The sequence below is a fragment of the Capricornis sumatraensis genome, chromosome 1 (genome assembly GCF_032405125.1).
Source record: "Capricornis sumatraensis isolate serow.1 chromosome 1, serow.2, whole genome shotgun sequence".
In the NCBI taxonomy this organism is placed as follows: Eukaryota; Metazoa; Chordata; class Mammalia; order Artiodactyla; family Bovidae; genus Capricornis; species Capricornis sumatraensis.
The window spans coordinates 87,670,073-87,685,512 of record NC_091069.1 but is presented as its reverse complement, the minus strand read 5'-3'; the positions used below and the strand labels follow the sequence as shown (position 1 = coordinate 87,685,512).

General features: G+C 41.0%; 2 pseudogenes; one reads left to right on the top strand and one right to left on the bottom strand.

Annotated features, from left to right (window-relative positions):
• Window positions 1–1,592: 1,592 nt before the first annotated feature.
• On the top strand, window positions 1,593–12,688 carry LOC138075399 (small ribosomal subunit protein eS6-like; annotated as a pseudogene).
• Window positions 12,689–12,730: 42 nt separating this feature from the next.
• LOC138075392 (small ribosomal subunit protein uS3-like) lies at window positions 12,731–13,493 on the bottom strand (annotated as a pseudogene).
• Between the last annotated feature and the right edge of the window lie 1,947 nt (window positions 13,494–15,440).

The following is a 15,440-nucleotide window of genomic DNA, read 5'->3' as shown; positions in this document are numbered from 1 at the left end:
TGGTGGAAAACTTGAGGAGAAAAGTCCTTGAATATCTTTGGAGGAAAACAATTACTTCCCTAGAATCTAACTATCCATTATTTAATACAGTAGCCTAACTCAGATTCTGATGTGAACTGTTTTTAAGTAGTGATAAAATTTGAAATAAGTTTTCAACTGTATGAAGTTCTAATCCATCACGTGAGATTTTTAATGCATGTGATAGCTCATTAATCTCCCTGTGGAGGTTTTAAGTTGTTCTACTCTCTATATGCAGAAAGTAGATCCCCTCTTGAGAGTTTAAATAGTTCTCAACTAATAGGATGCCACATCAAATATCTGAAAACCACTTTCAACCTGTTCCCTAGACCTGCCATAACAAAGTAAATCCGTCACCTCAGCAATGTCCCCATCTACAAATAAGGTCATATTCTGAGATACTGGGGGTTACAACTTCAACACATCTTTTCAAGGGAACATAATTCAACCCACTATACGGTCCTAACTTATTCTAACTTATACAGTCCTGAACTTATTCTACAGAATTGAAGGCTCTTTAGAACTGGCAGCTTTAAGCAGTAATGAGGATACCTTGCCCATCCAACTGTCAGTGACCTTGTACCTAAAGAAGCGACCTTTCTATTCCTCATCATGAGAAAGGGACAGCTCTCTTATTGTTTGAGGAGCCTCAGCATAAGCCGTGGAGTGTGTCTTTCTGTTGTTCTCCACTGATGAGAGGCTGCACAGAGCCCGGGGCCCCACTGCCTGGGCTCAGACTCCAGCACCACCACCTCTAGCTGTGGGACCTTAGACGAGTCTTTTACTGTCTCTGGTCTGCAGTTAACTAGCCAGTAAAATGGAGATAATAATAGAACTTCCTCATGCAGAAGTTTTGAGATTCAAATGAGCCGATATGTATGAAGCGCTTAGAACAGGGCCAAGCACCCAAGGGGCACTATTTTAATGTTGGATATTTTAAGCTGTTTCAAAGTTAAATATTTAAAATAAATGTATTATTTTTCAATATAAGGAATAAAATGTTCACGTCTCAATAGAAAACTATCAAGGAAGCTAGGTTTCCCACAAGAACCCCCTTTATGACCCTCATTCCATATTCTCTCTACCTAGTTGTAATTTCTTTTATTTTTAATGTCTTTCCTCCATTAATAATCATGTACCAAGAAGCTTCTCAGTCTAGTTTTGGCTCCACTTTGATCTCTCTGTCATGTCGCTCGATTTCACCAACGTATCAATAATAGAAGGCAATTGCTTCTTGGATAATGTCTTCATCTCTGGACAACTGACCTCCTCCAGGTAACTATAGACAAGTTCCATGTTTTCCATTTCTTCTACATCCTATAAAACTCAGAACAATATAAAGAACATAAGCAGGTGCTGGATAAACCCCAAATGGTTGAAAGGTAAATACAAAGTAAATCAAGACACTAAGAAGAGGATCCTTTATTGCAGACGAGTTTGCATATCTAAGGATCATTGCTGTAACCATTTTTGTTCACAAATGCTCAGAAAACTCCAGCAAAGGCATAGGCTACAAAACCTAAGAAGAGATTACAGCTGGGAAGAATTGGCTTCAGGCCTAACATTGCTTTATCATGGTTCTGGCAGGTAATCAATAGGAAATTCTGTTGCATAGACATAAATCATAATTGAGTTTTCATCAGTCTTGTGCCAAGTCTGTGCCTGTATGAAATCCAGGATCTCAGTGCCAAGGTGCCTTATCAGTCCATATGCAAATATGCCTTTTGATGAAATCAAAGAATAGCAAAATTCAGAGGAGACTGCACCTCGTGCTGCCAAAGTCAGGTAGACATTTAACTCTTCATATTGGCCAGTGACTAAAAACTGCCTGTGAAGGGGGAGGCATTTCCCATGCAATGCTGTTCTTTAAATGCTCAAGGGTATTCAGAAATGGGAAAAAAGAATCAACTCACAAGGTTTATTCCCCTTAAGATAGTATTCAAAAAAATCTCTTACCAAAATCCCTAAAAACTTTATCAAAATTTATTAAAAGACAATTAATACTAAAAATAAGTTTTATATACAGTTTTCTCAAGGCAAAATGGAAAAAAATAGTATTAGCAACTATCTCATCTAAATGTCAAAAAGAGGACAAAATTTCCAGACTTTCATCCCTCTCTCAAAGATAACACATCTAAAACTCAAGATGGTTTAAATTGAAAAGGTTTAAATCTATGTTCATTTATTTTAAGAGTTGATGGCTAGATTAAATCAAGCTTATAGATTTATAATGATCTGAACTTTTAAAATTCTTTCAAACACATTCAAACATACCCTTTTTTTGTTTAGATCAACCATCAAAACTTTTTTTTAAGACACTAAGGACTAACTATCCGAGATAATATTTTGCCTAGATATTTGCTCAACAATTCAAACTGCTTCCCATTGCTTACAACAAACACACAGAGAAAGAAATTTTCTAGACCACCACTTCAGTACAGTAGCCACTATCCATATGTAGCTATATAAATTTAAATCATTCAAACATAATTAAAATTAAAAATTCAGTTCTGCACTCAAACTGGCTACATTTCAAGAGCTGAATACCACATGTGCCTAGCAGCCACAGTATCCTATGACATAAGTATAGAACACTTCTATCATCACAGAAAGTTCTATTGGACAGTGCTGCAAGTCTGTACCATACGTCTTATATCCAGAAAGATCTACACTTTGTATTATGACAGAGGGAAAGGCCCCTTTTCTCTCTGCATTCTGCAGAGAATCCAGATCTCACTACAGCCACACTGTTACGAAGAGTGTCCAAAGAAAGGGCCACTATTTCCCACCCTGAGCCCACATGCATATGGGAAGAACTAAGAGGCCTCTCCTCTCAGCATGAGAGAGGAGAAGCCTGTCAAATTTGCTCTGGAGAAATACAGATGCAGGATGTCAACGAGATAGCAGAGTAGGAGATTCAAGCCCTCATACTCCCAAGGAAACATTAACTTTAGTAACCGTTCATGGACAGGAATACCCCTGTGGGAACCCGGAAGTCCAGTGGAGAATTTAGAGCACTTCCTTTGAGGATAAAATAAACAAACAAACAAGGATAGATGCACTGAAGAATAGAAGCGTTTCACTTTCCCTGTGTCGACCTTCCTCCACAGCTACACAGCTCAATGCCAGGAGAGACCCCTCAACCCACGATTTTACCCACAAGGAAAAGTAAGAGCAGAATGAGCACCCAGCTTCCCCAGCCTAGTGGGACATAGGCCCCAAAGCCCACTTCTGCCTTACCCTATCCAGAGCATCGAGGGGATCAGCCTGGCCGAATGGTCTTGGGGGGAGTAAGAGCAGGGCAAAAGGGCTGGGGACACAGAAACCACTGTGCAGATCTCAAAAACTGACCACAGACCCTAGAGGCCGGCCCCCAAACCCATCACATACCTCACTGGCAGCCACCCCCCAGACTGGATGGCATGTGGCCCAGCACACTACTTGTATCCTCCCAAGATGGTGCACGTGAGCCTCCACAGACAGTGTATGGGAGCTTCTGCATAAGGCATTACAAACCCTTGCAGATAGCACACGGATATCCCAGGTTGGCTTGACGTTACAGGACTGGGAGAAGGTGTACAACCCTGAATATTCTTCAGAGCACAGACCTGAGATAAATAACAAAACCAACCCACAGCATGAGAAACAAGTATTTGTTAAATCATATGCAGTGTATGTGCTGGAGAAGACTCTTGAGATCAAAGAGATCAAACAAGTCAATCCTAAAAGATATCAAACCTGAATATTCACTGAAAGGACTGATGATGAGGCTGAAAATCCACTACCTTGGCCACCTGATGCAAGGAGTCAACTCACTGGAGAAAATCCTGATGCTAGGAAAGATTGAGGACAAAAGAAGAGGGCAACAGAGAATGAGATGGTTGGATGGCATCACCAAATCAATGGACATAAGTCTGAGCAAACTCTGAGAGATAGTGAAGGACAGGGAAGCCTGGTGTGCTGTGGTCCATGAGATGGCAGAGTCTGACACAACTCAGCAACTGAACAACAACAATACAGTACATGATAAGGGATATATTCAGCATCTATAAAGAATTCTTAGAGTTCAACAGTAAAGCAACTTATAACCTGAATGAAAATGGAGAGAATATTTGAACAGTCATTGCTCAAAAAAAAAAAAGTAACCAATAGCACGTGAAAACATGCTCAACATTGTTACCCATGAGAAACCACTGAACACTCACTAAGATGGCTATCATAAAAAGACAGATCATCAGAATTGTTGACAAGGTTTCCCCATGAAGCAGGGTGTGTTGACCCATGGCAGAACACACTTGATTCTGAGTGAGAGGCATTCCCGATACAGACCAAGGAGAAAGTGCAAGTCTGTACGAGGTTGCATTATAAATGCCCACCTGAGTGTTCTCAACTTTGTCAGCACAAAAAAGGGAAGAAGGGTATTTCTGGACTCTGATGCTTTCATGCCTTGTCACCTGGGACCCCAAAGAGCTACAGAATCCACAAACTTTTTAATCTCTCTAAAGAGGATGATGTCCACCAGTATGTTGTGAGAAAGCCCCTAAACAAAGAAGAAACTTACAACCAAAGACCCAACATTCACCGTCTTGTTACACCATGTTATGCAACATAAACATTGGTGTATTGCTTTGGAGAAACAGCACATTCAGAAAAATAAGAAAGAAGCTGCAGAAAGTGCTAAACTTTTGGCCAAGAGAAGGAAGGTGGCCAAAGAGAAACACGGGGCACAGATTCCCAAGAGATGGAGAATGTCTTTTCTGAGAACTTCTGAGTACAGTCAAAAATGAGATGTTCTAAGAGTAATAAATTGTTGTTGTTTCTTCACTAAGTTGTATCTGACTCTTTGCAACTCCATGGACTGTAGCCCACCATGCTCCTCTGTCCATGGCATTTTCCAGGCAAGAAGATGAGTGAGTTGCTATGCCCTCCCCCTGGGGATCTTCCCAACTCAGGGATTGAACATAGGTCTCCTGCATTGGCACGTAGATTCTTTACCACTGAGCCACCCATAACAAATAAATAAAAAGGGAAGCCCATAACAAATAAGTAAAACCAGATAAAAACCAGAAAAAGAGTGTATAATGAAAAAAAATCTCCAGATCATTTTCTACTTCTTCAATTTACAGTGTAATATGGGGTGATTAATAAACTTGCTATATTCATGGAACACGGGAGTTATTAAATTAATGTCACATTAAAAAACCAGATAAGAGGTAGCATACTTATTAACATGGAAAGCCATTTCACTGTTACATAAATAACTACTTCATAAACACTTACAAATATGTTTTCCATGCAATGAAAAAAGGTGAAAGTATTAGTCACTCAGTCATGTCCAACTCTTTATGACCCCATTTACTATAGCCTCCCAAGCTCCTCTGTCCATGGAATTCTCCAGGCAAGAATACCGGAGTGGTTAGTGATTCCTTTCTCCAGAGGATCTTCCTGACCCAGAAGTGGAATCCAGGTCTCTTACATTGCTGGCAGATTCTTTACCATCTGAGCCTATAATGCAGGAGACCAGGTTTGATCTCCTGGCAGGCTACAGTCCATGGGGTTGTGACATGACTGAGCAACTAACACTTTTCATGTAATATCACCAAAGAAATCCTGTCTCATAGAGAAAAATCAGAATGCTTCAAATTACCAAAAGCTTTGAAGTCCAGTGCCAGGTATAGCATAACTGTCTAATTAATATTTATAGACTGATTAGGGGGAAAATATTTATGTATAAATAAGAATATTGACTATAGGAATACACAGATAATTTTTTCACACAGTATTTCAATACCATGTTCAGTTTGGAGCCTGAAACTTAAGTGAACAGAGAACTTGGAATAGTTCCAGAGAAAAGCAATGAAAATGATTAAAGACTTGGAAAATGGGGCCTATAAATCATGAGTACAGGAACTGGGGCTTATTTAACCTGAAAGAAAAAGCTACATGACTGCACCAGATTCTTATATCTGTAAGTGAAAGATGGGTGAGATTTGCCATCACCCGTCCATTCAGCACTGAAAGCAGAAATCCAGAAGTGGCAAAGATATTTTCCAAGTATTAATATTATTTCTGTGAACCTCTCTCTCTTTTCTTGTGGTTTTTAAAACAACCAACAGCGGCCCTGGGACAAGCTGGGTGTGCATTGATTCAACCCACAAACGTGTATCTAGTGCCACCGTGGGCCAGGTGCCTTGCTGGGCACTATGGAGAGACAAGAGTAGGGTAATGTGTGACTCCTAACCTCAGGAGCAGGGAGCATTAGTCCAAGAGACAACCATGTAAAGACGGTCGCTGGATGTCAGGGAATCTCCTCTACAGATGATACTCAGTGTCTCTAAGAAAGGCATAGCAAAGTTCACTTGGGAGGCTGGGGTGAAAAAAAAAAAAAGGAGTTTCTTTACCAGGGTCTTAATGCTGCAAATTTGTTGAGCAGAAGTAGGCAGGAGAGCACTTAGGACATTCTGTGTGAACAGACAGCAAGCACAGGAAAATCCAGGCATGTGAGATGGACACGTGAGAGCTTGAACCAGTCATGAGGGCCGGAGCAAATAAGGGAAATGTTATTACATCCAGTTTGCAGATGAAGAAACTGAGGTTCAGTGTTCTCAGTGATTTGGGCAAGGTTATCAGCAATCAAGATCAGAGTTGGGACTTGAACTCACAAGTCCTGATCTCCAGTCTGTTTTAAGGCCCTTTACAAATCTTTGTTACTCCTTTAGCAATTCTAAGGTGCCATGGTGTGTCAGATAAATATTTCTTTCCATTAGAGCTGAAATTTTTATCAACAAAAAACTCACCTTGTTGAGTAATTTGAGGGGGAGATGATGTCATCATGGTCATACGGTGCAAAGTCACTGGATTCTGTGTACACACACACACACACACACGAGTTATTTATAAATAGAGTTTAGCCAAAACGTCATTTACTAATGAATAATGCATCTCCTCTTTATTTGTTCAGTTATACCCCACATAGTAAAGATGAGAGATGTGAACTAGAATTAAATTATTTTCAATTTTTTATTTTAAATTGAAACAAAATGTACCATATACCTGAGCTGCAGAAGAGAGCTTTCTAGTATCACTCCTGCTGCAGCCTCACATCTTCTCTTTCCTCATGTTTTTAATGAAAATCTTCAGTCAATCTAACAATAATCAAAAAATGATTCTGGATCAACATACACAAAATGTGGGGAAAGTAGCAGCTTGCTGGAGTCCAGGCAAATCACAAAATAAAACAGAAGTCATTGGCGAGTTAGCGATTTAGTTTATTTGATTTGTTTTCTCTATAATTGGGAGCTAGCAAAATTACTTCTGAAGTTTTGGATATTAAGAATCTAGAATCCCTGAATCTGAATGTTTCTGTCTCCATAACTGACTGATAATGAAGGAAAAGTGCATTTCCTATTCTATTTTGTCTTTGTGTACAGACACAAGGACCTAACTGCAGATAAAAGGCTACAGAAGACAACCTGATAGTCCAAAAAAAATAATCAAGACTCAAACATACAAAACATCATTACTTCATTCATTCTAATGGTTCTTGTTTTCACATAACCCCAAAATATAATGACTATTGTATTCATTTTCTATGTGCAAGACAGAAATCCATCTTAAACATATCCCTCTTCTAAAAATCCGCTGTTTCTTAGAAGGTTCCTAGGTAAACTTCCAGTTAAATAAGTTCCCCTAGAAAACCTCATACCAATATTCCTATGTGATCACAGATTCAGAATGACCTTTTTTCTTGCCCATGCCTGGAAATCACCTTAAAATTCAATATTGGAGGATGAATTTTCCTGGTTCAATTTCCCAAGTGTCCTAATTGTAATTATATCCAGTGTGTTGGTAGTTACTCCCAGGAAGTGCTCAAGGACACGAAAGCTCGCCTCTCTATCTTGGCCTTCTAGTCCCCCTCTCCCAGCATGGAAATGCTGTATTAAGGAAGGAAGATGCAACTGTGCTGGGTGCTCACAACGGCTGTGATTACCTTTATGCACTTGCCTTACAAAGGCACTGGAAAGTCACTGAGAAGCGGGGCAATTTCTTAGCCATTAATTTGTGAGAATCCTGGCTACCCTAATATGGTTTAAAACATGAACATCATGACCTCAAAGTTCTCAGAAGGTGTTAAGTCTCCCTGCCTCTCTTTCAGGAAAGTCCTGAGTTATTTTGCTTAGAAAAAGTGGATGCATTTAAAAGCAAATAGTCCTGAGTATAGCTTGAGTACATGTCTGAACTCTCGGCTTCAGGTCAAGCTAACCTGCAAAAATGAGAAATATAAGCTTGGCCTATTAGTGAGCCGTGATCGGCTCTGACACCACTGAGGAGAGTGACTTCAGAGACTGGCACTAGCTGGTACGCATGCACTGGCTGGGAGTCCACACAAGCTGGTCGCCCAGGGTGATGGTTGGAGGCAGAAGCTCTTCTCACCTAAACCTGCAGGTGCAAAAGCCAGAGGAGTCATCTAAGCTCCTGTCCTAAATAATATGACTCAGGTTAAAACTAGAGAGATGCATTGGCATAGGTCTTTATATTGATGTAAAGAGACCCAGAGTTAGGAAGCAGGGCCTGAATTGAAGGCAAGCAGGGGGGTGTTTGAGGAAACTGCATAATGTATTGGGTGGATGGTGGGATTTATTTAAAAGTCCATATATGGAGCTGACCTCACTACAGGAGAACCCCTCCCCTAGCCAGGCTGGGTCTGCGTTTGCCCAGGATACTGCTGCTGCTGCTGCTGCTGCTGCTGCTGCTGCTAAGTCGCTTCAGTCATATCCGACTTTGTGCAACCCAGTAGACGGCAGCCCACCAAGCTCCTCCGTCCCTGGGATTCTCCAGGCAAGAACACTGGAGTGGGTTGCCATTTCCTTCTCCAATGCATGAAAGAGAAAAGTGAAAGGAAAGTCGCTCAGTCGTGTCTGACTCTTAGCGACCCCATGGACTGTAGCCCACCAGGCTCCTCCTTCCATGGGATTTTCCAGGCAAGAGTACTGGAGTGGGGTGCCATTGCCTTCTCCGTTGCCCAGGCTGGTACACTCCTAAATCAGAGGTACATTCTCAGGTGTGTTTTGCAGGCTCTACCCTTTACTGCTGATGCATAAAATGAAGCTAATGGAGCTGATGAACTCTTTCAAGCACATGTTGGCTGTCTTGGGAAAATCAGCACTAGTTATTAGGTTCTAGTGTAGTTGACAGAATTTCAGCAGAGAGCCCAGGACTGGTATGCAGGCATGTGAGGAAGACTGATGGAGTCGACTGCCACAAGTGCATCCCATCGTTCTCCTCCCAGGCAGGTGGTATCCATGGGTCAGAAGAAAGAGATTACAGGGTGAGCTGAAATTCTACCAACTATTAGAGTAATAGTGGTACCAGGAGATGCAGAAAGAACTGGACATGGCATTTCAGGTGGAGGAAAGCAGTGGAATTTTATATGTTTCATATCCACATTGGCTGCTATGTGGATCAGTTGTGTAGTCTTTAAAAGATCCAGTTAAGAGTGTTCTTCTTTCAGAACAGACTGGTATGCTCGCTCTATTCGTCTGTAAATTTTCGAAAGGTAAATGGAATTATAGACAAACAACATCCTCCAAACTGGGATTTAAGTGGTCGAGCTATATCAGATCCTAGCAGATTCCTTGATGAATATGGAGGGTATCAGAGAATGGCGCCCTGGTGGGAAGGATCAGGACAGGGAGTAAGCCCTAATCTGGTTTCTTATGGAGGATGCCCATATCAGTCAGGGCAGGCTAACATCTGCAAACCCTCTTTCACCCCCTTAAGATCCCTGCCCAAATGTCACTTTATTGAAGAGTCCTTTTATGGCCACCCTAAACAAGATAGAAGTCCCATACCTACTCTAGTACTTCTTGTCCCTCTTATTTTTCTTTATTTTTCTTCTACATCATGATCATTGTCTATAGCACTATATATTTTACTGAGTTATTTATTCTCGGTATCCTCTCACTAGCACTTAAGTTCCATGAGGCCAGGAACTTGACCTGTTTCATTCACTGTGGTACCCCTAGCACCGAAGTCAGCACCTTCGTACTAGCCATTTAATAGTTGTTTGTGCCATGACTAGTACATGGTGGGAGGGATAAAGAGAAATTGAGACTGGCAAACACATACAATATATAAAATAGATAACTAATAAGAATGCACTGTACAGCACAGGGAACTCTACGCAATACTCTGTAATAACCCATATAGGGAAAGGAATCTAAAAAGAGGGGGTACATGTATATTTATAGACTTCCCAGGTGACTCAGTGGTAAAGGCTCTGCCTGCCAACACAAGAGATGCAGGAGACACAGGTTCGATCCCTAGGTCAGGAAGATTCCCTGGAATAGGAAATAGCAACCCACTTCAGTATTCTTGCCCTGGAAATCCCATGGACAGAGGAGTCTAGTGGGCTACAGTCCGTAGGGTTACAAAGAGTCGGACATGACTGAGTGACTGAGCACGTGCGCACGCACACACACACACACACACACACATATCTGCCAAATGTAGCAATTTAATAATGTACTCGAGGTGTCATTATTCTTTTGGGGGTTCCTGCAACCCAGCAAAACAAATTCATTTTTTAAAAAATGTTTAAATTAAATAAAATTATTTTCTATTTCTTGTATATATAATTACACAACCAGGAAACTTAACAATATTAAAAATATAGCCTAAACTAAAAATAAAAATAGTACATGGTAACAACTTCATTCATGATAACATATGCTCAGTAGCACTCCCTTTCCTATTTATCTAAGTCAATAACTTCAATCATTCACTTCCCCTTTTCCCTATCCATAATTTGAGTTGCACTGCCCAAATGAAAAAAAGATCAGATGGTCAGCAAGTTCTATCTTTGAGCATTATATCACATTGATGTCTCTTGTATGAGGGGATGAATGCCGAATAGTTATCAGATGAGAGGTTGAGTGTTTTCACTAAGTTGATTTAACATAAGCATGCTCTCCATATAGGTCTGGAAGATAAAGATAAAGACAGAAATTGGGCATGGCATGACACAAGGTACTTGACATGCATTATCACATTTAATCTGTACAGCCATCTTGCAAAATAGAGAAAACTAAAGCTGTTTCACCTAAGAGAAAACTATGTCTCGGTGATATTAAGTTAGTATCACAGTAGAATTCAAAACAATGTCTGTCTGACTCTAAAAGTCTATGGTCATTTTACCACATCACTGGAGTGAGACAATGAAATATGCTTAACACAAGTGCAACTTCCTCAGAATTTAAGCATCATTTTAATGGTCACAGTTTATAAGAAAAAATCCTAGATTCATTTCCAAGAATACTTATTTCATGCTCAGTTATGGAAATACTTGACAAATAGAGTTAACTCTTGCTATTTTTAGACATATTATGCAAGATTTTGGCTCACCCAGGGCAAATCTTTGTTTAAAGCCCGTTTATTAACCAATAGCACCTACTCTGCTTAATGAATTGTCGTGTTGATATTATTGGCACTTTGTACCCGTCCTACTTAATTACTGTGCTCTAAAATAATCAATGTCTTTTTCCTCACCAAAGCCAAGGCAAACTAGGAGACAGAGAGATGCTGCTGGCTCCTCCCATCCCTTCCTTGTAAGAACCTCACTAGAGGAGAACAGAGAAACAAAAGGAATATAGGCTGCAAGAATTGCTCGCTTAACAGAAGGTCTGACATGTAAAGGTCAATAACCAGAATCCTAGTAGGCCATCCCAATAGCCAGTGTTCAGCTGGCTTGGATGGTGTTTCTACTCTTAGAAGTCAACGAGGTAGTAATCACTTCTGTGTGCACCATACTGAGTGTCTTCTAGATTATTATATAGTGCTCACAATATGAGAATTTACTGTTGGCTCTAATTTACAAATGAGATGTTGAGAACCGTCACTAAACTTAGATATAAAGGAACTAGAATCCACCCAGGTTTATCTGACTCCAGGGCCCATGTCCTTTTCCACCAAACTATGGTACAGAACAGGAGCATTCCAGGTCAGAGAAGGCATGGGCATCTCAAACCTCAGTGCCCATCTGTGGAAGTAGGACCTTTAGCTCACGGCTAGATAGAAAAGGGTCATGGGACCAGGCCTAGCTAAGCATACCAGGGCCTGATACACATACTGTTAATATATGTGACGTAAGTCAATGAGTCTCACTTCAGTTAAGGCACTGCTCACGGCATCTCAAAAGTTTTTGGATGAAAGCATACACAAGGACCTAACTGCAGATAAAAGGTTTCAGAAGAAGACCTGATAGTCCAACAAAAATTATCAAGACTCTTAAACATACAAAACATCATCTATTTCATTCATTCTACTCATATTTTTCATATAATCCCCAAATATGATGGCTATTATATTACTTTTCTACATGCAATACAGATAACACCTTAAACATATCCCTATTCTAAAGCTATAATTCTGAACTACAGATGAATTAATCAAGGTACTTCCCTGTTATAATCAGCTTTCATCATCACCAGATTTACCCCTGGACAGGGTACTTCTCTGGTTACTCTGCTTGGGTCCTCCCATTCCGGCCCTTGCCTCACAGGTACAGGTGAAACCAAGAGGATTTCAAGGAAAGCAACGAAACACTGTGATCCAGGTAGCCCTAAGAATCAATCAAGTAGTCCCCCCATGGGCCACTCGACCCTCAGTCTGAACACTGGATAATACAGGCCACAGGTTTTTAAAAAATATTTTATTAAGGGTCTTTACAGAGCAACATCCAAACTCCGGATCCTGCCAAGGACACCCCTTTATGGTTGAGCACTGGCTGGGGCATGGTAGGTGGCTCCAGCTTCCCACTCTTCTGTTCAGAGATGGGGGTGGAAGGGGCTTCTTAGGGCCAGTCTTACCACTTGGGTCCTCAGGCAGCATGACTTCACTTTGATGCCCAGCACACCCTGTCTGAGTAGCATATGGCACACAGCAATGTCACCATGGTATTTAACAGGGTCCTGGATTATCAGGCCATCCACAAACTTTGTGGACTTAGCCCTATGTCCCCAGAATTTCCTAGTACTGTGACCTCGCAAGCTTTGATCCCACCCTTCATACCTTCATAATATGCAGCACATCATAGCAGACCCTCCTCTGCACAGCGAGTTCCTCTAGGAGGCTGTAAAGGAGAGACTCTGCCTGAGCAATGGTGCACAGAACTCTTGTGGCCACATTTTCAGTTTAGAGCTCGATACTGCCCTCAGGGAAGCCAAATCTCTTCTGAACCACAGTAGTCAATTTGCAGATCTGCTGGCCCTTCTCAGCAAGAACATTCTGCATCCTGGTGGCCAGAATAATGATTTCTGTCCTGGTTGGTGTAACTCAGATCTTCCCATTCCACAATAGTCACCTTCAGACAGTTGCTGAATGTGAAACCCATTCGGTTCAGCTTTGAAGATGCTGTCAGTGACAAACCTCTCCACCTTGGAAATCTGTACCACCGTCTTGCTGCCATGTGTCACCATAAGGAAAGGCCACTAACATTTCTTGAGCTCATACTATGAACCAGATACTTTTTTGAGTTTAGACTTTTGAGGTCCAAATTTGAGTAGTCAAAATATGTAGTTTTGTTTCTCTCTCCATATTTGCACTTATTTTTAACTACTCTGTCTCTGAGTTGTGTTTCCTAAAACTTGACTGCGGTAGAAGTTTTCCAAGTAAAGAAAGGAAACTCAGGCCAGGAAATAAGTGGCATGAATAAATGACTGGAAATGTGAAAGGTCTCTACCTGCTTTGGGAAAAGATGAGAAGATGGGTGAAATACAAGGCGGTGAACGTGGTGGGCGATGATGGAGGTCACCATCTTTATTTTACTCTGTGGAGGAAACTTCAGGAGGGAGGTTATACAGAAATTATTGGAGGTGGATAAGAACCTTGTAACATCCAGTCCTTTATAACACCTTTTATAACCTTATAACATCTACTCCTTTCGTCTCAGTCACTTCAGCTCTCAGTCCATCGCATTCTCAGGAGGAATGTGCTTTGAAATCTAATCATTTTAACTTAGCATCTGTTCCATGGAAAGCTCGATTTCTGCAAGAAAAATCAGGAGGGATTCCTAGTTTCTCCTCAATCCAACCTTCATTCACAGTGCTTTCCTCATTCTCTTTGATGTGAATTTTCAGAATATCATTGTGTATAATCAGTATTCAAACATAAGTTCAATAAGCCTATCGAAAAACAAGTTCAAATGTTTCTATGATACTTCTTACCAAGAAGAGAGTCCTCTCTGGCCATCAGAGTCACCGCCATAAAGTATATGGGTGGGCCCAACAAAGAGTACTAGACTGAGGGGACAGGTAGAAGCAAAAATCTAGCACCACTCTGCTCCCAAAGTTGAGGAGCTCAGTAGGAGGTGGCATCACCCTCAAAATAAAACACTTGGTTTTTCCCATTCAAATAAATTACTAAGGCTCTTAGCAGCCTTTTGTCCCAACAGAAAAAAACAGGCCTATATAATACATTACTGTGTGGATCACAATAAACTGTGGAAAATTCTGAAAGAGATGGGCATACCAGACCACCTGACCCACCTCTTGAGAAACCTGTATGCAGGTCAGGAAGCAACAGTTAGAACTGGACATGGAACAACAGACTGGTTCCAAATAGGAAAAGGAGTACGTCAAGGCTGTATATTGTCACCCTGCTTACTTAACTTCTATGCAGATTACATCATGAGAAACACTGGGCTGGAAAAAGCACAAGCTGGAATCAAGATTGCTGGGAGAAATATCAATAACCTCAGATATGCAGATGACACCACCCTTATGGCAGAAAGTGAAGAAGAACTAAAAGGCCTCTTGATGAAAGTGAAAGAGGAAAGTGAAACAGTTGGCTTAAAGCTCAACATTCAGAAAACGAAGATCATGGCACCTGGTCCCATCACTTCATGGGAAATAGATGGGGAAGCAGTGGAAACAGTTTATTTTTCTGGGCTCAAAAATCACTGCAGATGGTGATTGCAGCCATGAAATTAAAAGACACTTACTCCTTGGAAAGTTATGACCAACCTAGACAGCATATTAAAAAGCAGAGACATTACTTTGTCAACAAAGATCTGTCTAGTCAAAGCTATGGTTTTTCCAGTGACCAAGTATGGATGTGAGAGTTGGACTATAAAGAAAGCTAAGTGCCAAAGAATTGATGGTTTTGAACTGTGGTGTTGGAGAAGACTCTTGAGAGTCCCTTGGACTGCAAGGAGATCCAACCAGTCCATCCTAAAGGAGATCAGTCCTGGGTGTTCATTGGAAGGACTGATGTTGAATCTGAAACTCCAATACTTTGGCCACTTCATGTGAAGAGTTGACTCATTGGAAAAGACCCTGATGCTGGGAAGGATTGGGGGTGGGAGGAGAAGGGGACAACAGAGGATGAAATGGTTGGATGGCATCACTGACTTAATGGACATGCTG